This window comes from Chrysemys picta, chromosome 1, assembly GCF_011386835.1.
Source record: "Chrysemys picta bellii isolate R12L10 chromosome 1, ASM1138683v2, whole genome shotgun sequence".
Lineage (NCBI taxonomy): Eukaryota > Metazoa > Chordata > Testudines > Emydidae > Chrysemys > Chrysemys picta.
In genome coordinates, this window is record NC_088791.1 from 155,840,512 (window position 1) to 155,864,375 (window position 23,864).

General features: G+C 46.7%; 1 long non-coding RNA gene across 1 annotated transcript in view; it reads left to right on the top strand.

Annotated features, from left to right (window-relative positions):
• The first annotated feature begins 8,983 nt into the window (after positions 1–8,983).
• Positions 8,984–23,864, top strand: part of LOC103307217 (uncharacterized) — a 112,894-nt gene continuing 98,013 nt past the window's right edge. Inside the window, exon 1 of the long non-coding RNA XR_509898.4 lies at positions 8,984–9,459. This is a non-coding gene — a long non-coding RNA (uncharacterized LOC103307217). The remainder of the gene's footprint in view (positions 9,460–23,864) is intronic.

Here is a 23,864-nt window from a genome sequence, read left to right on the forward strand (position 1 = left end):
GATTCCTAGCGGGCAGGCATCCGCAATGGCATTCAGAGGTGATTGTTGCCCTGGAAACAGCTCAGATAGATCCCCATGACCATTCCCTTTGTTAATAGTCCGCCTAGAAAGGATGCTTCCGGGGTTAGCGCACTTGCTTGAAATGTGACAGATCCCGGTGCCATTCTTTGCTCTACCACAGCCTTCCTGTGTGACTTAAGCCAGGGGTGGCCACACCATGGCTGTGAGCTGCATGCAGCTCCTTTAGGGTTAACACGCAGCTCGCGGACCCTTCAGTGCCCCCCCCTTTCCACCTAGCAGACTGGGGGGGAGCTCGGGGCTTCTGCCCTGCGATGGGGTGGTGTGGCTAGGGACAGAGATGACTGGTGCCTGCTGAGAGTATGGGGCTAGGGTGACCAGATGTCCTGATTTTATAGGGACAGTCCCAATATTTGGGGATTTGTCTTATATAGGCGCCTATTATCCCCCACCCCCTGTCCCAATTTTTCACACTTGTTGTCTGGTCACCCTATATGTGTAGCGTTACCATATTTAAGGTTTTTAAAAAAAAAGGCCACTCCATGGGGCCCTGGCCCCGCCCCTTCCCCAAAGTCCCTGCCCCAACTCCACCCCCTCCCCTGAGCGCCCCGCATTCCCCCTCCTCCTTCCCAGCCGCGAAACAGCTGCCCGAGCACTACCAGCTTCATGGTTTGCCAGGCAGCCCCCAGACCTCCAGACCCTGTGCCCCCGGCCGGGTGCTTCCCTAGTGCAGCCGGAGCCCAGGAGGGGAAGCGCCCGGCCAGGGGCTCAGGGTCTGGAGGTCTGGGGGCTGCTCGGCAAACCGTGAAGCCGGTAGCGCTCGGGCAGCTCAGCTCTTCAGCTACACAGAGCTGAGGTGTCTGGGGGGAGCAGCAGCAGTCACCGCCGCCGCAGCGGGGAATCCACCTGCAGCTCGCAGCCTGCCAGAGCCGCTCAGGTAAGCAGGGGACTGGGGCAGGGATGCCGGCATTTTCCCGGACATGTTTGGCTTTTTGGCAATTCCCCCCGGACGGGGATTTGAGGACCAAAAAGCCGGACATGTCCGGGAAAATCCGGACGTATGGTAACCCTATATATGGGGCACACTTTAAAGGTTCCCCCAACAGCATGAGTCATGCCCCCTACGGCACACCCCCCATCTTACCCTCAGCGGCTCCTCCCTACAGCACCCAGGTGTTAGCTCTGCATCATGGAGAGGCAGCGGCAAACAGCTGGGAGCTGCAGGGAGGCACCGGGATCTGTCACGTTTCAAGCAAGTGCGCTAACCCCAGGGAGCTGCAGGCCCCTGCTTTAGCTCCGCAGGAAGAGGCAGCAACAAAAGCAGCATCTCTCCCTGCAGCTCCCCGCTGTTTGCTGCTGCCTCTCCCCATGGCTGCAGCTCCCAGCTTGCTGGATCCAGCAGCTGTCATGCAGAGAGGGGGCCCAGCAGCACCATGTGACCGAGTGGGGCCAGCAAACCCTGGCAAAAATCTGGGAGAGTATGTGACCTCACATGGCCCCCACGTGTCGCCTCTGGCTTCTGCCCAGTGTGTGTGTGGGGTGGGGTGGGGTGGGGTGCGGGGCAGAGCTTGGAGGCTTCAGCCCCACCAGACATGCCTGTCAGGGCTCAGGGCTTCAGCAGGATCAGGGCTTCAGCCCCAAGCCCCATCAGACCCCTCCTGCATGGCTGAAGCCCAGATACTCCCCTCCCCGCTGGGCTGAAGCCCCAAGCCCCAGGCTCTCAAACTTCTGAAGATTGTCCTATGCGGCTCAGAGGCCATTAAGTTTGGCCAACCCTGATATAGGCTGCTCACTTAGTCTCTTTGTGCCACCATCTGAAAAATGGAAGCAATAGTCTTCACCAGCATGTTGTGAAGATAAATGCATTAAAGACTGTGAGATACTATGGTAATGGGGGGGTGTATAAGTGCTGGAGATGGACAGAATTAATCTCCCAAATTCTGGGGAGAAAGGTTACCCATGCTGAAATGTTTCAGAGTAACAGCCGTGTTAGTCCAAACCGGACAGTCTCTACGCAAAAGAATTAATGGACACAAATCTGACATCAGGAATCAAAATACTCAAAAAACAGTGGGAGAACACTTTAACCTGTCTGGTCATTCAGTGACAGACCTGCGGGTGGCTATATTACAACAGAAAAACTTCAAAAACAGACTCCAAAGAGAGACTGCAGAGCTAGAATTGATATGCAAACTAGACACAATCAACTCCGGTTTGAATAAGGACTGGGAATGGCTGAGCCATTACAAACATTGACTCTATCTCCCCGTGTAAGTACTCTCACACCTATTATCAAACTGTCTGTACTGGCCTAGCTTGATTATCACTTCAAAAGTTTTTTTTTTTTCTCTTAATTAATTGGCCTCTCAGAGTTGGTAAGACAACTCCCACCTGTTTATGCTCTCTGTATGTGTGTATATATATCTCCTCAATATATGTTCCATTCTATATGCATCCGAAGAAGTGGGCTGTAGTCCACGAAAGCTTATGCTCTAATAAATTTGTTAGTCTCTAAGGTGCCACAAGTACTCCTGTTCTTCTCCATGCTGAAATGTTAGTAAGAAACCATAGGTGTGGGTGTAATGCCGACAGACCCCAGTGGTTGGTGGGCAGGATCAAACCTAGGACCTCTGGAACTGAATGCATGAGCCTGTATCCCATCAGCTAATAGCCAACGGGCTGTTAGCTAAGGCTGTAGAGCAGACTCATTTTTTTATCTCTCTCTCTAAGTGGTCTCGGTGCCACTAGACGGGATAGAACACCACACCCAGGAGGTGTGTGGGTTACATGGCCATGCGAAAGGAGTTTAGTAAATAAATCAGAGCTCTGCAATCTTTCCCAAGGTTTTGTGGTTTTCCAATAGAATCTAAGATTTCCTAGTCCACGAGAGCAGTTCCTGCTACCATTTGGCCCAATGTCATTTTAAAGGAACTTTATAGCCCATTGTGTTGGGATTTTAGTCTTTTCCAAATCGGGGCTTGGAAAAGAGGCCAGGAAAATAGATACAGACCAGGGTCCTGATCCTCAAAGGGATTTAGGCACCTAACTCTCATTGACTTCAACAGGATCTGGGCCCTGGGCTGTTTGAAGTCACAGCAACTGACTAAATCCCAACATGGTCACTTGCAGAGGAGTGGACTCGAACATGGGACATGAGAATATGATGATGTTTGTGTTGTATCATCGCATTCTTATACCAAGTCAGTTCTCTGGTACTTTATGCCTGGAGTATGAATGACAAGCAAATCCTACGTCATTCCTCAGGCTTTCTCAGCCATGCAGGTTTCTCTTAAGCTGATACTGCAATGCAGTGGCATCCATACCACGATGTAGCTCAGTGTTCAGTGCAATGTGTTCCACAATGCACTGCTCCCTACTTATGTGACAATTCCTTGAAGATTAGCTCCCAGAACATGCCCATTTCTTTTAATAATGTTTTAAATGTAACAACCCATTTATTTTGTATATATTTAGTGCTAGTGAAAGATGCCCATTGATACATTTGTGCCTCTCTGTATTCTAAAGCAGGGGTTCTCAGGACAAAATTTTTGGTCGCTTCAAAGAGCGGCCACCAACTCTTGCTGGTGGCTACTCTCACACTTTTCCCTAAAATACTTAATTAGCTTTAGGAAAAACAAAGAAATATGCACATACACACGTCCCAATCATTGTAATGTATTTATTGCTAGCTAGGAAGTCTGTTGTGAAAAGTGATATTAACAAACATCCAAGTATCACTTTTCACAGCAGACTTACTCAGCCCTGCCAAGCCTGGGGACAAATTAAACCCTGGATGGAGGGTTGGGGGAGGCAGTGGAGGCCAGGGGCAATGGGGTTCGTTGAGGCAATGGGGGGCTGGGGCCTGAAGCCCTGTGGCCAGAGCCAGAGCCGGAGCCAGGGGTCTGCTCCTGCACAGCTGGAGCCCAAACCTCAGCCAGAACCTGCCACCCCACTGCCCCAAGGCTGGGAAGGTGGGAAACTCACTGGCTGCCTGCTCCTCCAGTGTTGTGCCCCAGGTGTCTACAGAGTGGGGTAGGGCCCAACCCCTGCTGGCAGCCCCAGCAATCAACACCAAGGCAGTGCATCCAGGAGCAACAGGGAGGGGGAGGGCCTGCTATTTTGCCCCCCACCCCCACTCCATTACAGCCCAGGAGGCTGTGGCTGCAAGAAAAGCCCCTGGTGGCCGCATGTGGCCACTGTGGCTGCATTTGAGAAACGCTTCTCTAAAGGCCAGCTGAGGACATGCCTGTGCCTTAAGGCTGCTCTAACTTAAACTTTGCTCTCTATGGCTCCAAGGGGCCATTGTGACAGACAAGAGTAGCTGGAGTGCAGCAGTGCTCTGGTCATGCCCTGTTCTTTTCAGCCAGCCTCTATGCCAGGAGCTGCAAGGACAGGGGTGTGGAGCCATTAGGCTGCAATCAAACTAGTGCACTAAAAATGCTGTGTAGCTGCCGCGGTGGGAATGGCTAACCCTCCCGAGTACGTTTCTAGGGTTTCAGACAGCTCAAAACGTAGACATACCCTGTGTCACCCTATGGCAGGTGTATTCCCCAATGGGCAGATCCAGATCAGTTTATATGTATATTGATGAGCCTGGAGTTCACAATGTGTCCCAAAGGTACGATAAGAAATCCCTGTAATGTTCCTTTATTCTTCTAATCGGTCTCAGCCAGTGTCTCTCATCCTGGGGAATTGAGACTTGCTGATGTCGGTATAGATGCACTCTAAACAAACTCAGACTGAGCTAACATGTACTTGTTTTTAGTAAGGAGAGGAGAACAGGTACATCCATTAAGGAAGGATCTTTTTCTGGATCTTCTATTAAATGGCTGTAAAGACATAGTGCAGCTGAAAGCTGAATCAATCCAATAATGTTGGAAGCCTGCCAACACTCTTAGGAATTCTGCTGAGTCACAAATTGTGCCTAAAAGAGGGCAACAGGATGAGCAAGGGGAGCCACAAACCTAAGGATAGCAACAAATGAAGTGAGGCCAAGCTTTAAATGCAAGCCCCCTTTTCAAAAGGAAAGGACAAGATCATCTGCTTTATAGAGAAACTTTCAACCAAATCACTTTGTCCACCACTAAAATGCAGCCACCGCTGGGGTGGGATGCAGCAGCTGTTTAACAGTTAAACGTCATTTGCTTAACATTGCTGGCTGGGTGAACGTTTCATGGCACACTCCCCGACAGCTCCCAAAGTGTGTGATTCCTCTTATATGGGAAAGATCCTTGGCCTAGGAAGCATTTCTGAGAGGAAATTCAGGGCTGAGTCTGTTCTTCTGGCCCTCAATGACAGGAAGACTGTGTGATAGTGGTTCTCGCAGGAGGTGTGAACTGCCTTTGAATCCAATTCCAGCAGTAAACAGATGAGGTTCTTTAGCATACTACCTAGTGCCTGCGTCATTATTGTGAGGATTGTGCCTTCTCATGCTAGTCCACCAGTTAAAAAACCATGAGGGCGTGTAATGTTGGTACCAGGAGGGCATGCACAGCACCACATGGGGGACAGGAAGGAGAATTGTATCTCCCAATGGAGTATTGCTGGAATTTTATAACAACAGCGAAGTTGCAAGCAGAGCCCCTTTAGTAGTGAAAAGTAGAAAGTGGAAGGAGCAAGATGGGGGGGGAGGAGGGAAGGAAGAAGAAGTGAAAGTGGCTTCTTGTGTCAGTGAGATCAGAAGCTGACTGTAAGAACCCAGCTGTATTAATCTGAAGAATTCCACTCTGGAAAGTTCTGAGCCAGATAGCTAAGGTCAAGGCAGGTGTGATGTGAAGACATTGACATAAAGCTGCTCGATTGGGCAGCCAAGAACATTTGAGCTTATTTTGCTTACAGTTTTCAACATGTCTGTCTTCTCTGATAGGTAGGAATGGATGAGATTTGTCCCCATTTCAGTGACCAGAGCACTAGATTAGGCTTTGGGAATGCATTAGGCAAAACTGAGACCTATTTACTGAGATATGGGCATTGGTTAGTGGTTTATGGTAAATGTCTGAAGAGTGAGTCTAAGTGAACAATATGGTCAGTGACTATATTGAATCTTATTCTTCAATGTAAGAGTTTGCCATGTCCTCATATGAAGGTTTTCTACTTTCAAACCACGGAATATATAAAAGATATTTAAAAAATAACAATAGACCCCCGGGGATAAAGTAGAAGCACTGGTCTTTTAACAAACCAAGCTACACAGATATTTCCAGTATTTATTCTTCCTACACCAGAATGCCATAAAAATGTATCCCACATACAGCCATAAAATGAATATGCTTAGAGATCCTATTGGGTCCAATCCAGTATCAATGGAAAGACTTCAACAGGCTCAGAGGATCTGGAGATTACAGTGGATGAGAAGCTGGATATGAGTCAACAGTGTGCCCTTGTTGCCAAGAAGGCTAACGGCATATTGGGCTGCATTAGTAGGAGCATTGCCAGCAGATCAAGGGAAGTGATTATTCCCCTCTATTCGGCACTGGTGAGGCCACACCTGGAGTACTGTGTCCAGTTTTGGTCCCTCCATTACAGAAGGGATGTGGACAAATTGGAGAGAGTCCAGCGGAGGGCAACAAAAATGATTAGGGGACCGGGGCACATGACTTACGAGGAGAGGTTGAGGGAACTGGACCTATTTAGTCTGCAGAAGAGAAGAGTGAGGGGGGATTTGATAGCACCCTTCAACTATCTGAAAGGGGGCTCCAAAGAGGATGGAGCTCGGCTGTTCTCAGTGGTGGCAGATGACAAAACAAGGAGCAATGGTCTCAAGTTGCAATGGGGGAGGTCTAGGTTGGATATTAGGAAAAACTATTTTACTAGCACTGGAATGGGTTACCTAGGGAGATGGTGGAACCTCCATCCTTAGAGTATTTTTAAGGCCCAGCTTGACAAAGCCCTGGCTGGGATGATTTAGTTGGGGATTGGTCCTGCTTTGAGCAGGGGGTTGGACTAGATGACCTCCTGAGGTCCCTTCCAACCCTGATCTTCTATGATTCTATGATTCAGAGTGAGTGCATAAAAGGCACAGCCATAGCACTGCAAGTGGTGATCTGGGCCGTTTCCATACTGTACACTAGATAGTCAGACATGTCCAGACCTTGTGCAGGAAAGCTCCAAGGAAAACCCTTTGGAGCTGCAGGAATTGTATCGGTGATTAGGATGTTATGGCCATAGTTTTCAGACCTGAGTGCCTAAAGCTAGACTCCTAAAGCCACACATAGGGCTTGATTTTCTGAAGTTCTGAGCATCTGCTACTCCTAAAGGATTTAGTGGGAGCTTCTGGGTATTCAACTCTCCTGAACATCAAGCTGTAAATATGGATTTAGGCGCCCTAACTTTAGGCAACCAAGTTTGAAAATTTGGGCCTTAGTTTTTAATAATGCTGCTTCTTTAAGCAAAGTAAATGGCATCAGGGCAGGTGGCCACTTACTACCTGAAAAGCCTAATTCATCAGTTAATGTAGTCAATTATACCTGTGCAAAGTGGATTTAAACCCCTTCCAAAGCAGAAAGGAAGTGGTTTACACTCACTTTGTACAGGGAGCAAATGAGTGCACTAGAGAACCATCAAGCCACAAGTGCTAGTTCGCAATCTGAAACAGGAATCCCTCTGAATTATGCAGAAAAATAATGGGCCTGATTCTCACTTACACTAAAGTCCCTTTATCCTGTCAAGGTGTTATAAAGAGGCCTTAATGTAAATGAGAATCAGGCGCAGTGTATCGCTATTCCTGTCCTCATATAATACTGGATTGCTTCACCTTTCTCCCACCATTGTATTTCCAGTAAAGAGAGTATAACTAAGAGTAGTGGAGACAAAGAGGAAAATTTAGGTTACAAAGCAGTAAAACTTCCTGTCATTGAGATCAATTAGACTGTCTCAAGAGCAGTGTTGGAAGCTCCATAGATGGGACTTTTAAAACAAGCCTGAACAAGAGAAAACTACTGTAAGGAACAGTCTTCATTCGTTCCTAGACAGATGGAATGACCTTGTCTTTGTTCTCCATCTGTGAGGTCTATGTTTTTATGTCCATTTTCAGGGAAATAAATGATCCATTCCTTGGTTTTGTTCTACTTGCTGAAATGTCTCTTGGCCACTAGATGGGCAAAATTCTCCTTGCACATTTGCTTGACTCTAATAATCTGTTCTTCCTGCTTCTGAACGAGATCTAAAGCCCATTTAAGTCAATGTAGAAAGACTCCCATTCAGTGGGCCTTGGATTAGCCCATTTGTATGGCTGGTGTATGTAGTTATGCAAATTTAGGAGAGATGCTATGAATCTGATTTACATGTACTGTGTCTTTAAATGCAAGTCATCTCCTTCTATGGTTTCTAGGGGCATAGGTGCTGGAACTAGGGATGCTGGGTGTGCTGCCGCACGTCCTGTCTTGAAGTGGTTCCCATCATATACAGGGTTTACAGTTTGGTTCAATGGCTCTCAGCACCCCCACTATACACATTGTTGCAATGCCCTTGTCTGGGGGCAGTGCTCTGAGATAATCCAAGATAGTTATTATCAAGAAAGAGAGTAACACCTCTCTCTCAATTTCTCTCTCTCTCTCTCACACAGGGAGTCCTATTGTTTGTCCTTTCAGTGTTTGTCTTCATCTGAAATAAGTCACACAGACAAATAGTAAACAATTTGCTCATTGTGTAGAGAAAATATGACAACAGGGGGCTTGCTTTGATGGACATCGATTGAGCAATCACATTGGCTGGGAGTGCTGCAGACCCAGAGAGAGCAAAACCGCAGAGTTGTGCTGTGTGGATGCGAAAGGAAAATTTTGTCCGTAGCTTGGAAACAAGGAGACAAAATTATCTGTAATTAGAATTAGCAGAATTATGAGAAGTCTTGCGGCTAAACAAGGCATAGTTTTCCTGTGCTTCAACATGAATAATAATAATTAAAATTATTACGAATGGTACAAAGTGTACATCGAGGTTCCCAGACTGTGGGCTGTGGCCCGACATAGTCCCAGGTGGGCCGCCAACGCAACTGCATTCCCCAGTCAAGCTTAGTTAGTAAATCTTTAACTCCATGTTACTCATGTGATCGAAGTAAAAGCTATATAGATGTAATGTTTTGAGCTGTGTATGTTTGACAGAGTATAGAAAAAAACTTTATTTATTCAGTTATTTAAAAAACCAAGCTGCAATATGTCAAGTTTAATTTTCACGAGTACAGTGCTGCCTTTCACTGCAAGGTAGCCTAGCAATATACACACAATCTGCCATTTACAACTGTAAAAAATGGCAAGCAGTATTTCAATCTGACATGGAGTGATATATTTTTTGAAAACAAGAAGGGTGCACCGGTGGAGAAGATAATGAAAGTCCCGGACCATCTACAGGTACAAGAAATGAGCCAGTCAAAAAAAGAAAATATGATGATACATACTAGAAGTTTGGATTCTCCTTTATCAGCTCGGATGAGTATCCAGTGTCTCAGTGAGTTATAATATAACTGTTATTTTATCTTTTTATTTGCAATATTTGATTCTTTTCTATTAGTAGACTGTAGGGTTGGGGCTTTACGTACACAGGACAGGAATAGAGATTTTACACTAAAAATTTTGAAAATACAATATAGTGTTCAAAGTTGGATGACTATTTTGTTTTAAAATCAACAAATAGCAACACGTATTTTTTCACAATTTTGTTAATATTGTTATGTTGCTTATTGTTTGGTTTTGTACAAAATTGTGTTTTCCCTGTTTGAACACTACATTTTGCTCTTAACATTTTTTTAAAGTGTAGTTTTACGAAAGCTGTTTGGTTTCAAAGATCTTGAAGCTTTTCTTTGAGTGCATATTGCTAGGGATTTCTACCATCACAACTGCTTACATTAAAATGAAAAGGGAATGTGCATTGTTTATTTACAGTGTTACAGTTTATATGGATGTCATTAAAATTAATAATTTTCCTCAAGAAGTGTTAATAGTGGGCCACGGTGCCTATTGCAGCTGCACAGGTGGGCCTCAGGGAAAAAGGTTTGGGAAACCCTGCTGTGCAGAAATTTCTTTAGCTGTATAGTTTGAGAGAAAAAAACTCAAGGGTCAGAGCCTTAGCTGGTGTAACTCAATATGGCTCCATTGCAGTCAACCAAACTGCTCTCAAGAAAATAGATGATGATGATGATCAAAAATTAGCCCTGGCAAGCATGCTAAAAATAGCCTTTTCTTTTTAAAAACAACGGTTGTTATTGCTAGGTGTAAAGGTATACACCATGTAAACACTACAAAAGTACAAAGGGCAGCAGGTGTGTTAGAGTTCATGGGGAAACTGATGGTAATGAATGGTTAAAAGGTGTCTCCGGAGACTGCCTTTCCACCACATGAGTGGAGGAAATAAGAACTATGCGATCGCTTCCCTTGCATGAATTCAGTGTCTCTTGCCCCCTCTGTGGCCTATTTCAAAGCCCATTAAAGACAATGGAAAAGGGGGCTGCTGAGTGCAGTGGGCTTTGGACCAGACTCTAGGAACCCAGCTGGGAAAACTGATGATGATGTCAGAAAGTCAAAAGGCAAATCTGGGGCCTCAATCTCTCCTTGCAGTAATTCCCACTGACTTCAGTGGGAGTTACTCATATCTTGTGGAGGGAAGAACTGGGCCCCTTGATCCTGCTCCCACTGCAGACAAGGAGCATTTTTCTACTGACTTCAGTTGGAGTTTGATTTGGCATCAGGTGAAGACCATATTGTGTTGGAGCCAAAAAAGACAAACAGAGTCTATGCTGAGGGGGTTCCATTGGGACACAGCCTCAGCTACAACCCAACTTAATCCACTGTACAGGGGGGAAACTCGGACACTGAGAGGTTAAGTGACTTGACCCAAGAGTCAGACCTAGAACCCACATCTCCTGACTCCAAGTCACATACTGTAGATGATGCTGTCTCCCATCCTTTGAGCACAGAGATCCTCAGTAATCCAGCCAATGAAGCACAGAAATGGACTGACAAATGAAAGGAAGGCAAATTATTTTGGTCTTTCTTTGAAACATGCCTGAGAGTTTTCTCAGTACAATAGTTCCACTTTAAGCCCAAAGCAGGCTCCATACATTGATCCCCAGCTTCAGCATCACTTGTTTTCCATGTTATAATAGCCTGGTGATGCAGGAAAAATGACCAAGGGATTTTTTTTCACACTCTACGTGGAATCTCAGAATGATCACCTGTCATCTGACTCTGTTGTTACAGAAATGACTGAAGATGTCACTTTCCTAATCTGGGCTCTGATCCTGCAAAGAAAGGCTCTGAGGGAGTATCAGGGACCATTTGTGCAGGTCACCTTTCAAGAACCAGGCCTTGCCATGGACCATTCTTTCTATCCCGGGGTGCATTAATTACTACATCAGCATGCACTATGCTGCGGGTAGGAAAATACTGATGCTGCTGATTCAAACAGTTCCCAAACCTGGCTGAAAGCAGATGGGATCTAAATAAGACATTTTTTGCTGATGATCAGCATAAAGAAATATATACAATCAGCAAGTCACCCGTTTGCATCTTTCTTACAAAACAACAACAACGTAGATGACTTTATGGGCCAGAGTCACCGGTACACTCTTTTTTCCAAACCCACAGGCATGAGCCAAAGCCGATTGAAATGAATGGAAAGACTCCCGCTGATTTCAATGGGCTTTGCATCAGGCCCCAATTCACCTGTCCGTACTAACTGCTCCTCGGGTTTTTTGCAATGCATTGCATTAAATAAAACTTAGCACCATTCCTCCATGCATTTCAAAGCACTTGACAAGTGTTAATGGATTCCCTATGTTAAGGGAAGTATTATACCAGTTTTCGAGCTGCTGAAAATGAGTACAAGAGTGGCAAAGGGATTTTGCTGAAGGCTACAGTGAGTTAATAGGGGGGCTGGGATTAGAACCCATGAGTCCGAGTCCCCTGCTTTAGCTATAGTTAAACTGCACAGTACTAGAGTAGCACGTCAGTGTAGCTACTCACTCAGCTGCAGGAAAGCTTCTCTTGATGCTGTAGTTAATCCACCTTCCCAAGAGGCGGTTGCTAGGTGGACAGAAGAATTCTTCCATTGACCGACACGGGGGCTTAGGCTATGGCTGCACTAGAGAGTTTACAGTAGCGGAGCTGTAGTGATGCAGCTGCACCGCTGTAAGCTCTCTAATGTAACCGCTCTAAGCCAACAGGAGAGAGCTCTCCCACCGGCTTAACTACTCCAGTCCCATGCGAGTGGGAGCTAGGTTGGCGGGAGATTCCTCCTGACACAGCATTGCCTACACTGGTGCATACGTCAGTGTAACTTTACATCGCTCAGCAGGGTGGCTTTTTCACAGCCCTGAGTGACATAAGTTATACTGCAGTAAGTGCTTGTGTAGACATAGCCATCGGGGGCTTACCTATGTTGCTCAGAGATATGGATTTTTCACATCCCCGAGGGATGCAGCTGGGTTGATCTAATTTTCTAGTGTAGACCCGCCCTTTTAAGCAGCATTGCCTGAGGAAGTCATTTTCTATGCAAGAACATAATTTCATTTTGAAAGTGATTCATGAGGGTAATATGCAGTATGAACAATTTCTGCTTTCCTCAGATCATTCCTCTTTGTATAACACATTGCAGATGATTTTATGAAATTGTATCATGACGCCTACATGACTCTATGCATCCGAAGAAGTGAGGTTTTTACTCACGAAAGCTTATGCCCAAATAAATCTGTTAGTCTTTAAGGTGCCACCAGACTCCTTGTTGTACATGTATGTGGGTCCACCGTGAGTTAGCAGGATTGCGTCACATCACTGCCAAGGCAGAGACACTGGTGGGTGATTAACACTCAATGATTGTCTAGTCTAAAGTAAAACACCTTAAGACAATGGGTTTGCTTTAGCTGGGAGAAGACACTCCCTTCTCTTGCCTAACGGGATGGGGTGTTGGGAGCAGCGGGAAGTTACCAAAAGGCAGAACAAAAGAAGCAGGTGACTCCAGCAGGAGTCTATAGGGGGGACTATAGGAATCTATAAGACTCCCATGGGAGAACTGGGATAGAGAGCCATTTTGCAACAGATTAAGATGAGGGAGGCTGCTGGCTGCAGGGGCAGGGTAGGCAAGGAGGCGGGTGGCGGATCTTGCCTGCCTGCCTGATGGAACACAGATGATCACCCAAGGAAAGGGGGAGTTAGTGAGGGAGATTGTGGTTGGGATGTTTTATTGTTTTCTCTATGATCTGTGCTTTATCTGTTAAGAGCAATGGTGCTAGAAGCTATGCCAATTTTGTCTAGCAGTATGTGTTCAGTGCCTGCAACTGCCACATTGCCTCTGAGAGAGTTAAATTGTAGACCAGAAGGTTCATATCTTTTTAGCTGAGTTTTGGGGGGGGGGGAGAGAGAGAGAGAGTGTGTGTATGTGTGTGTGTGTGTGTGTGTGTAAGTACCAGGGAGCCAGAGAGGTCAGTGCTGTGCCCAAAGGAACTAGGGTTCAAAACTCACAGAGGGTTGCCAGCTAGGAGATCTGTGCCCTGATAATGTGCCTAGGAACCCCAAGACTGGGATAGTGGCTGGACTCCGTTCTGGCTCCAGAACCTTAGCACACCTCAGGGGCTCTAGAGCACAGAGGCTTGTATTCCCTTCACAGCAGCACTAGTGGGTGGCCAAGAAGGGGCACTGGCTAGGATCTGTGACACTTACACATTGTCCATCATTGTGGTATCCAAGCACCAAGTGCGCATTTCAGCAGAACAAGGAGTCAGGATTCAGAAAGGAATGTCTAATGGGGTATCAGTGGGGAGTCAGGCTGATCCTAGAAATGGTTGGGACTAATTAGCTTAATGATAGTTCTAAGTGTAATTGTGTGACATTTAAAATGTAAATGCAGATTTAAATTGCTCCCAGCTGTGAAGAGGAGAGTGGAAAACTGCTCTGTTCCCTTCATTCACATGGGTATCTGGTCCTATGTCCGTTTAAGTAGTAAACATGGGGCTGGATTGTCCATGGCCTAGCACCCTGTTTAGTCATTTACCTGTGGGCAAACCCGGATGCAAAACTATCAGGACACTTTGCACAGGCCTATGACTGCACAGGGCACCAAGCAATGGAGAATGAAGCCCAACATTTACAGTTGCACTTATTAAAGTAAAATTGCAAGAGAATTAGGATGATACCTTGTGTTTCAGGACATAAATTGGTCAATGGAGGTCAAGAAGAAACTTTACCCTCCTCCCTCAATATTAGCATGGCACAATAAAGTGCATTGGCGGAGGTTTACACCTTCCTCACCATCCAGCAATGGCACTGTTGGAGACAAATCACTGAACTAGAGCGACCATTGGTCTCCTCCAGCATGGCACTGTCTTTGTTCACATTGAGGATTTCAGTAACTGAGCCAGATGTTAGGGGGTCTATTACAGGAGTGGGTGGGTAAGGTTCTGTGGCCTGCAATGTGCAAGAGGTCAGGCTAGATGATCACAATGGTCCCTTTTGGCCTTAAAATCTATGAGTCAATGATGAAATTTATCCATTTAATTTTTTTTTAATGGAAAATGGATTTTTGTTGTTGTTGTTGAAATGGAAATTTCCATGGAAAATTTCTGTTTTTCACACATTTTGTCAGGTTTCCATTGAAAAAATGAAAACTGAAATTGTTGTGGTATTTATTTGTTGGAAACTGAAAACTGATGACAAATTTTGACTCCCTGCCCTTCATTTTTGTCAAAAATATTCATGAACATTTCCCCCCCAATTGTCTCTATTCTCATGCCCATGATTACAATATTTAATCCATATGACTACAGATGTTGAATTCAAGCTGCAAGAAATCTTACTACAGAACAACATTTGTTGTGCTGCAGTTTCTGATCAGAGACTGGCTCTAGCTGAATCGGTGGGTGTGATATTTCCCATGGGAGTGGGAGAAAGGAGAAACAGGTGTTGAACTGTTTATGTGATGTCACTATTAGAGGAGTTATGTGACTTGATATGCTGCAGTGGTTTCATTGGCTTCTCTCTCTCTTCCTCCCTCTTTTATTTATACACACACACACACACAGATTTCAGTCAAACCTGTTGTCTGAACTCGGGTTAATTGAAAGTCTGGGGCCCAGTGGAATCATTCCCATGGGTTATGTGAAGGTTGGATTTATCCCCTGAAATTTCAGTCCCATGAAGCTCCTATACTAAATTCTGCAGGACAAGAGCTTTCATACTGGAGAGTTTAGTCCTTTGGATCTCCTAAACTGCACAAGATCCTCAAACCTGCATAGTACAGGAGCTCTGTAGGACCAGAGTTCTTATTCAAGTGAGCCCACTGGAGCTCTTAAAGTCTATATTATGGCAACTCTTACATCACAGAACTTCTAAGTTCTGCAGTACTGAAGTAAACTTCAGTAGGCTTCTAAACACTGCAGGAGCAGAGCTATGGAGCAGCTCCTGAGTTGCTATCATCATGACCCTGAGTACAGATCTCAAAGCCTCTTGGAAGCCCCAAAGATCATTGGATAAGTGGTTATCTACTGAGTAGTGTGAGGGTTTTTTTTTTTTTAAGAAAATATGACAGTCGTAATTTGAAAGGCGAGAATGGTCAGACGTAAGCCCTTCCTAGACTATAAGAAGTTGAAGATCACTCAGTATGTTAGGTTATTTCCCCCTCAATGTGGAATAAACTGTAATAACTTGGTCTATGATCTCCATCTCACAAGGTATTTAAAGATCATTAAACAGGTAATGCACAGACCAGACACAGTCCTGACACTGTTTGTCCTCACTCTTCTCCCCAGTTTGTTTTTCTCCATCTTTTGTATCTCATCATATGCTAATATTGTAAGCTCTCTGGGGCATGTACTGTCTCCCCCCCCCCCCCAACTCATTTGTACAGAGCCTGGAACAATCCCTCTAGGGAGCTTTAAGAGTTACCACAATACAATTGATTAATAGTTAACATATTTTTTTTGCACATTTACAAGGAGTTTATTTGTTTGCAAGGATGAACTCAGTAACACTAGAACTCATTACATTCCAAAATGTAATATTTAACATTAAATATACTAGTTTACTGGATGGGGTGGTGACTGATAAAGATTTTGATTTATGGAGACTGTCAAGTGGTCTTCTGGTAACTTGGCTAATTTCGCTTATTCCTTGTAGTTCAAGCCCACGTTGTTATTTGAAAGAATAAACCTATTCTGTATACTTTTTATGGGTTTTATACAATAAGTAAGCAGATATTAACATTTACATGAACATATCACTAAGGCTAACACTACTAAAATTTCTCTAAGTTAATTAGAATTAAGCAATACAATGATTAAATCACAGTTGCAACTGAAATTGAATCAATAGCTCAACGGGTTAAGAACAATATTGGAGTAAGTCATCAAGTGGTCAAATTATCAAATTACTACAGCAGGTAATCAAATCACAAGGTTAATATCACAAAGAAGCACTTTTTATTAATCCAGCATCAGGAGACTGAAGGAGGCAGCTGTTTGGCTTTAGTCTAAAAACCCCACAATCAAAAGATCTTGAAATGCATTTAGCTGGTGAAGGACATCGCTGTCCATTTTGGTTTTAGACCTTGACCAAGAGATATCACCTGTAAGAGCACAATCAAATTAGCTATTCTTAAGGAAGTACAGTGACCAAAGTGGTTTCTTAAATTACATCTTCCATGTTATTCCATGCTTCCTCCTTAAATCTCATGTTGTTATGGCAACTAATGTTCTCCTCTTATTATTTACCAAGTTATTTCAGAACACAACAGAGGTAGTTTTACTGAGCAATGCTTACAGCTTACACTATAGCAGCTCTGGATAACACTCTTTCTTAGCTGAGGAAACACTTGGAATGATTTGGTGCCAAAATTAGGATTTTCAGTTAGGGAATCATTACTGGTGCTGTTCTCTAACAGAACAATGGACAGGTCTTTCTGTAAAATAAAAAGAAAAAAGAAAAAAAGGGGGAAAATAAGATACTTAAAAAGATTTAAATTTCTTCTGCTTTGTGCTCTTGGTGTCACATGTTGCAGGATTGTGGCTACAGTTACTGGTGACGCAGGAGTGTGACTACAGCCACAGATGATGTAATAGCTTCATTGTAGAGCTCGACCCTAGCATGAGTCTCTGCTGGTTCTCGGAGCACCCACAACTGTGAGTCATCTTGTTACCCTCCTGCCTCCCGCACTTCCTTGGGCTTAACTGGCTGTCAGATCCCTGCCACCACCAGCCTATGAGCCACCCAAGCACCCTCCTCTGGGCTATGCCAGCCCTATTATTGTCTTGCAGATTAAGAATAGGTGCAGCCCAGTCCCCAAGCTCCTGCAAAGTTTCCCCTGCAGTGTTCAGCACCTTATCCACTGAACACTCACAGACATAGCAGGTCTGCTCTCCCCAAGAAAACAGTGCATACACCAGCTTGTATGATCCAACTCCGGATCAGCGCCTTGTGTAATATCACAGCACTGAGATATATTTGTAGTGAAATCAAGGATAAGTTTACTCAAGATGCAAGAGAGAGTGTGAGTAAGGTTAATGGAAGCAAAAGGTTACATGTAAAAACAAAATCATAACATACTTTCTAGAGACTAAACTTAACAGTCTAACCTCCTCTCTAGAGCAGTTTGTTTCACCCCAAAAATCATATGCAGTATTTCAACCACTTCCTAGGTGCAGGATTATGGGGTGTCTTCTCTGTTCCTCAGATATAGTCCTGCAAACCTCCCCCTGGTGTGTGCTTCTCTTTGGGTAGGTCTACACTTACCGCCGGACCCGGAGGTAAGCAATCGATCTTGTTATTAACGTAGCTGAATTTGCGTACCTTAGTTCGAAATGGGGGGTTAGTGTGGACCAGGCCTTTGTTGACTTCATATCATTCTGTTGGCTTCGTGTGTAAATGTGCCCCATTTTGTTAGCTTACAATGCTTAATCTATATGCCATCAGGCGAATCAACATATTTGATCTGACAGGAAACCTGTTTGTCAATTCTGCTTTGATTCAGACTTTAAAGCATTTTTTGAGTATACATACATAACTCCCTGCAAAGTACCTATACATACATTTCACGGTGATTTTAATGACCATTGTGACCCTGGCTTTTATTTGAGACCTTGCATGACATTCTTTAGTGAACCAGAATGTAAATACCAGAATCAGGAAATTCTTGTAACCCCCTTGCCTGTTGGCTTTGAGGGGGTTCATGGGTGTGATGGGGTGGACTAGGCTCAGAGGCCCCTTTCTGGAGGCTACAGTGTCCTGCCACACTCATCCCAAAATAGGAGCAGTAGAGAGGGCCTCCAAGCGGGCTAGAGAGGCTGCAGGGAGCAGCCAATCAGGGCCCAGCAGGCCTGTAGTAGTTTTGGACCATGATTCGGCCCTCAGCGGGGCTGTGGGGTAGCCCACCACCTCGCTACAGTCAGAAAAGAGCCCTGAGCCCTCAATCAGGGTGGGGCAGTAATCACACAGTCAGGCAAATACCCAGGCCTTTAAGCAGGGGATGGGTCAGAGTTTGTAGCAGCCCAGGCCCTAGGTCAGGGCGGGGCAATAATCCAATAGTCAGGCAAATACCCAGCCTTTCTAGGCCAGGGGAAAAAGGGGGAGTCTGCCACCCAAGGAATGGGTGGCAGGGGGGACGCAGGCCCTCCCACTCCACTGCGTCCCAGCCCGGGGCCCTAGCAGCGACGGAGGTTCGCTGCTGTCAGTGGGGATCCTGGCCGCAACACACTGACATCGGCTCTGGCAGTGCAGCAGCCAGACTGGGGTCGGCTGCCCCTGGGCTACTTCCACACTCCCCCTCGTATGGTACCTGGGCCATCTTAGTGTCATCGGTTCTCTCCACCAGCATGGGCTCCTCTGGGTAGGTAGCCAAGGGCAGGCTTGGCTCCTCCTCGGGGTAGCTGGCGAGAGGTAGGCTCGACCGGCCTGGTGAGCTCGCGGCCTGCAGCTGTTTCCCAAGCAGGAGCTCGGCCAGCGATGTCTGCTCTCTCCGCTGGCCTGGGCTCCACTGAGCTCTGCAAGCGGGCTTTTATACTTCCGGGTCAGGGCCGTGACCTCGGAGGGGCGGGCGCTGGACCCAGTGGCTCCGCCCACGTTGGTAGTAGGGGAGGTTCGGCCATCAGCGGGGCTGTGGGGTAGCCCACTGCCTCGCTACAAGGCCCATATAAAAGAAGCTGCAGGGCCAGAGTGAGTTCAGTCTGCTAGCAAGGACTGGGGGAGCAAAAGGTGCTCCTGGCTGACTTCAGGGGCCTCAAGGGCCAAAGCAGGTAGTTACTGGCAGGGACTTGGGGAGCGAGGAAGGAGCTTCTGGCTGGCTGCTAGGACTCAATGGAGAAGGGCTATGGGGAAGTGGCTTGGGGAAATGTAAAGCAACAATTAGTAAAGGGATGCAGCACAAGGCTACTATACTTAAAGGGTCCCTGAGTTCTGACCCAGAGCAGCCACTTGCGGGAAGTTGCTACATCCTAAGAAAGGGAATTAGAACTGTGGCACGCCGGGGAAGGGGGCTGTACTGGGACTCACGCAGTGGAGAGCTGTGGTCAGCGAATTGAGGCTAAGAGGGGTGGCTCTGCAGAAGGGCTGGGGTCACTGAGGACTCACGTAGAGGTTAGGAGTCCCCAGGAAGAAGCCCTTGGGGTGCTGTTCAATTCCAGAGTAGGAGCCTTGCAACCTAGCCGGACCAAGTGAGGGTACTGTGGTGATCCCTATTGGACTGGTTAAAGACTGAGCCCGGGGAGGGATGCAGAGAAGGACACACCAACTGAGCATACCACAACGGGCCCTGTTGGACTGTTTTAGAAGACTGAGCCCTGGGAGGGCTGCAGGACATTGGGGACATTTTGGACTGTGTACCCCGTTTTTTTAGTTTCTCACACGGATTGAGTATGACTCAGCTGGAGGGCTGAGTAACTGAAGACCCACCTGACAAGCGCAGCGGCCGACGGGATACCGTGAGCAGAGGAAATTGAGAAAAAGCTGCAGGCACCTGCACACTCGACCAGGGGGCGCTGGCGAGAGGTGAGTGCATCCAGACCACTCAGGCTGGAAGAGCTGAAGGACCAAAGTATTCCCCTCTTTCTCCCTGGGGTGGCCTGCCCAAGGGGACTACGAGGGGCACTTGCTTCAGATGATGTTGATGGCCTGAGAGAGCACGCAGGCTTCCCCTTTGTCTTGACCCTTATAGGGGGCAACTCTCCCACTTACTCCATCTTAGGCCCCCACCTTCATAGCTTTGGGGACGGTTAGATGGTTCACTCTGGATACAGTCAGTGTGGCCCAATCCTCAGTAATCTGGGCAGGCTTCAGCCTGTGGCCAGTGTGGGAAGTCCCACTCAGGATGACCATAGTGTGTGGAAAGATCACTTTGCAACTACGTACCATCTGCTCCCTCAGAATACAAAACCAGACGTAGTGTTGAGCTCACTTTAGAGGAAGCTGCCTCCAACCTTCTGTCTGGGCCCACCCCTGGCATCAGTGATCATTATAAGCCTAAGCAGTTTCTTAAAATTAGCTAATTGTCTAATCATGATCTTGTCATTCACCCATACATCCTCTTACATACTGGAAATAGATGTCACTAGCCTGTGACAAGTTGTCACATCTATGCATCAAGCAAAAAATTTAAGGAAATAAATGATGGGCCTCAAATGTTTAAAAGATTGACTTATAGCCAATAACTTTTGACCTAGTAGCAAAAGACTATTTTTACATCTTAGCAACATCCATTCCATTTAACTCAAAACAATTAAAGTTTAAACCACACCAAAATTCTCATTTGGGCTATTTGTCTCAAAGGGTGTTCCACTTGTATACATTAAAGAGAAAGATCACAACTCTCTCTCTCTTTGATGAGGGAAAGGTTTACCCAGCGTGTATAACAAAACTTTGTGTAATAAATCATACTAGGCGAGGCATGTTTTTCAGATTAAGAAGTTGATTCACACAACTGGGAACTGCTGACTGGTAATAGAATTACCACAGTTCCTGGGTCAAAAATTTGGAGGTATTTATTTTCTGAATCTTTTATTTTTTGCTAAAAGTATCATCCAACTTGATTATATTATAAGTAATTGCGTTGTAAATAGCCTAAGGGGGAGTGGCTATTTAGGAAGTCAAAGATGATCTATAGAAAATAAATTATATAGAAATTAGAATTAACTTTTAACAATGATGTCCAGGCTAAAATTAAACAAAGGGGGAACTGAATTTCAACATCAGGCAACCTCTTTCTAATGATGAGAGGAACAATTAGTAAAATAATTTGGGGTACTGGATGTGTCATTGGATTTGTAATAGGTGTGACAAGATGGTTGATATAGTATGGTGGGTCCTGCGCTTTTCTTGGTGGGAGGGGCTAAAATACCACCCCGTACCTCTGCTCTTGGGGCACTGAGGGCCCCGCTAGTGGCCCAGGAAGTCTTGTCTGCTCCTAAATGTCCCCCAAACAGATGACTGTGAGCTATTCTAATACAGCCCTTGTGTGCTTCCGTGGCACCAAGAGCTATTCTACTACTTCCCCCCGTATTGGCACTACACGGTACAACAGAACCTGCTTGATTATATAGTATGGCCCTGTGCCTTTGGTTTTCCCTTCTACTGGCACGCCATTTACTTCTACTACCTCCTCCCTCACGTTTGCATATAGTGGGTCATCAGCTTGGTCCTGCCCAAAACATTCCAGTGCGAGACCAGTCTGGCCTGATTCTATTGACTTGGGTTCCCCTCCTTCTTTTGAGGTGCTTCTGCTCGTGCTGGTCTCTCGGTCTCCATGAGCCTTCCTCCCAACCAGGTCAGCTTTCTGGTTTACTGCCAAGATCCTGGTTCCTAATCTTTTGTCTGCTCTCCTTTCCTGTCTGGATTTCCGGGACTTCCCAGGGGGTGAAAATAACTCTGGGGAAATCCCAGAAAAATTGTGGTAGGATCATCCATGGGCACCTCACATTCTGCTCGGGCTTTACTTCCCTTTCGTAACTCAATGGGGGCGGGGAGTAGGCTCTCAAACCCAGGAAAGTCCCTGCCAATTAAGACTGGGTAGGGGAGCTTGGGGACCACCCCTGCAGTCATCTTGGTAGTACTTCCCTGGATCTCAATCCATATTGGAATTGTGGGGTAGAAATTTACTGTGCCATGGACACAGGTCACTCCAGTGCTCTTGGCCCGGCTTAGTTGGTCTTGCCCCACTAATTTAACTGAGACCAATGTGACAGCACTCCCAGAGTCCACTGTGGTCTGGATGCCATTCATCTTTACTGGCCTGGTGTACTCATGTTGGGCCATCACAACCCCAACCAGGCTGATTAGGCCACATTGGTCCCTGGGATCCCCCAGATTACATTGCATGGGCTCCTCCCTGTTGGGGCACTGGGCTGCTATATGCCCCAACTCCCCACACTCATAACAGCGATATCTCATTCCGGAGGTTCCCCTCTGTTTTGGGCCCTCTGACTCGCTTCCCCAACCCTCTCACTCCGGACCCCCAGGTCCCTTTGGGGCCTCAGGCCGCTCCTTGGTGCCTGTTCTTCCAGCTATGGCTTTCCTGGAGTTCTCGATGATCCGGGGCCTCGGGGTTGGGACTGGTTTCCTAAAACGCCGTGTTTCACCTTCTGGGGTTTCGAACAGTTCACGGGCTGCCAGTTGTCTCTCTACAAGGGTGTCTAGTTCGTCATAGGTGGAGGGGTCCATTCTGGCCTACCCAGGCTCGGAGGCCCTAGGGTGGTCCCCTCGTATAGTGGTCCAGTAGCAGGAGCTCCATCATTTTCTCTGAGCTGAGAGCCTCCGGGCGTAACCACTTCCGGGCTAGGTGGATTAGGGCAAATAGTTGTGATTGCGGTGTCTTGTCTTCATAGTACTGCCATTCATGGAACCTCCGGGCTCTCAAGGCCATTGTTACCCCTGCCCTGGCTAGGATCTCTGCCTTCAGTCGGTGGTAATCTGCTGCCTCCTCTGTGGTCATATCATAGTAGGCCTTCTGGGCCTCCCCACACAAAAATGGGGCAAGGATCCCTGACCACTGGTCTCAGGGCCAGGCCTCACTCAGAGCTGTCCTCTCAAAAGCCAGGAGGTACGCCTCCACATCATCCTCCCGGGTCATTTTCTGCAGACAATAGCTGGCCCGTATAGTCCATGTCCCATCATACCCACGGCTCAGTTCCGTAAGGACCTTCACTTGGTTCACTAGTTCCTGCAGCAGGGCCCGATCTTGGGTGGCCTGGGTCATCAGCAGGTGATTGGTCTCTTGCTGCAGCCGCATGGCCTCCTGTTGGGCAGCTGCCTGGACCCGGGTAGCCTCCTGCTGGGCAGCAGTGGCTTGCACCAGTGCTTTGACCAGACCCTCCATCTTGAGGCAGGGTGGTTGTGACCCACTCTGGATTATGTTCACTGCACAGAAATCCCACTACTGTCACCACGTGTGACAAGATGGTCAATATAATATGGTGGATCCTGCGCTTTTCTTGGTGGGGGGGCTAAAATACCACCCCTTACCCCTGCTCTTGGGGCACCAAGGGCCCCACTAGTGGCCCAGGAAGGTGGTAAAGAAGGAAAGCGGGGGAGGGGTCTGGGTTTGCTCCTCACTCTGAGTCCCAGCCCCTCTCAACCCCTGCAGGTTCTTACCCTCTTCCCCCTTGGGTGGGGTACCTTCAGTCCTTAAACACTGGGGCACAGTCTCCCTTACTCCGGTTTTCTGTTCCTCCAAGTCTCACAGCACACCTCCAAGCTCCAGTCCTCTCTCTCCTTCCCCCTGACTGCCTGAAGCAGGGGGTTTTATTAGGTTTCTAACAGGGCCTTAATTGATTACAGGTGCTACAATTAACCTGTAGCAACCCTCCCTAGTCTACAGGGAACCACGCCTTAATTAACCTAGGGTTTATATACTTCCCTTCTACCACTTCCCACTGCTCCCTGGTT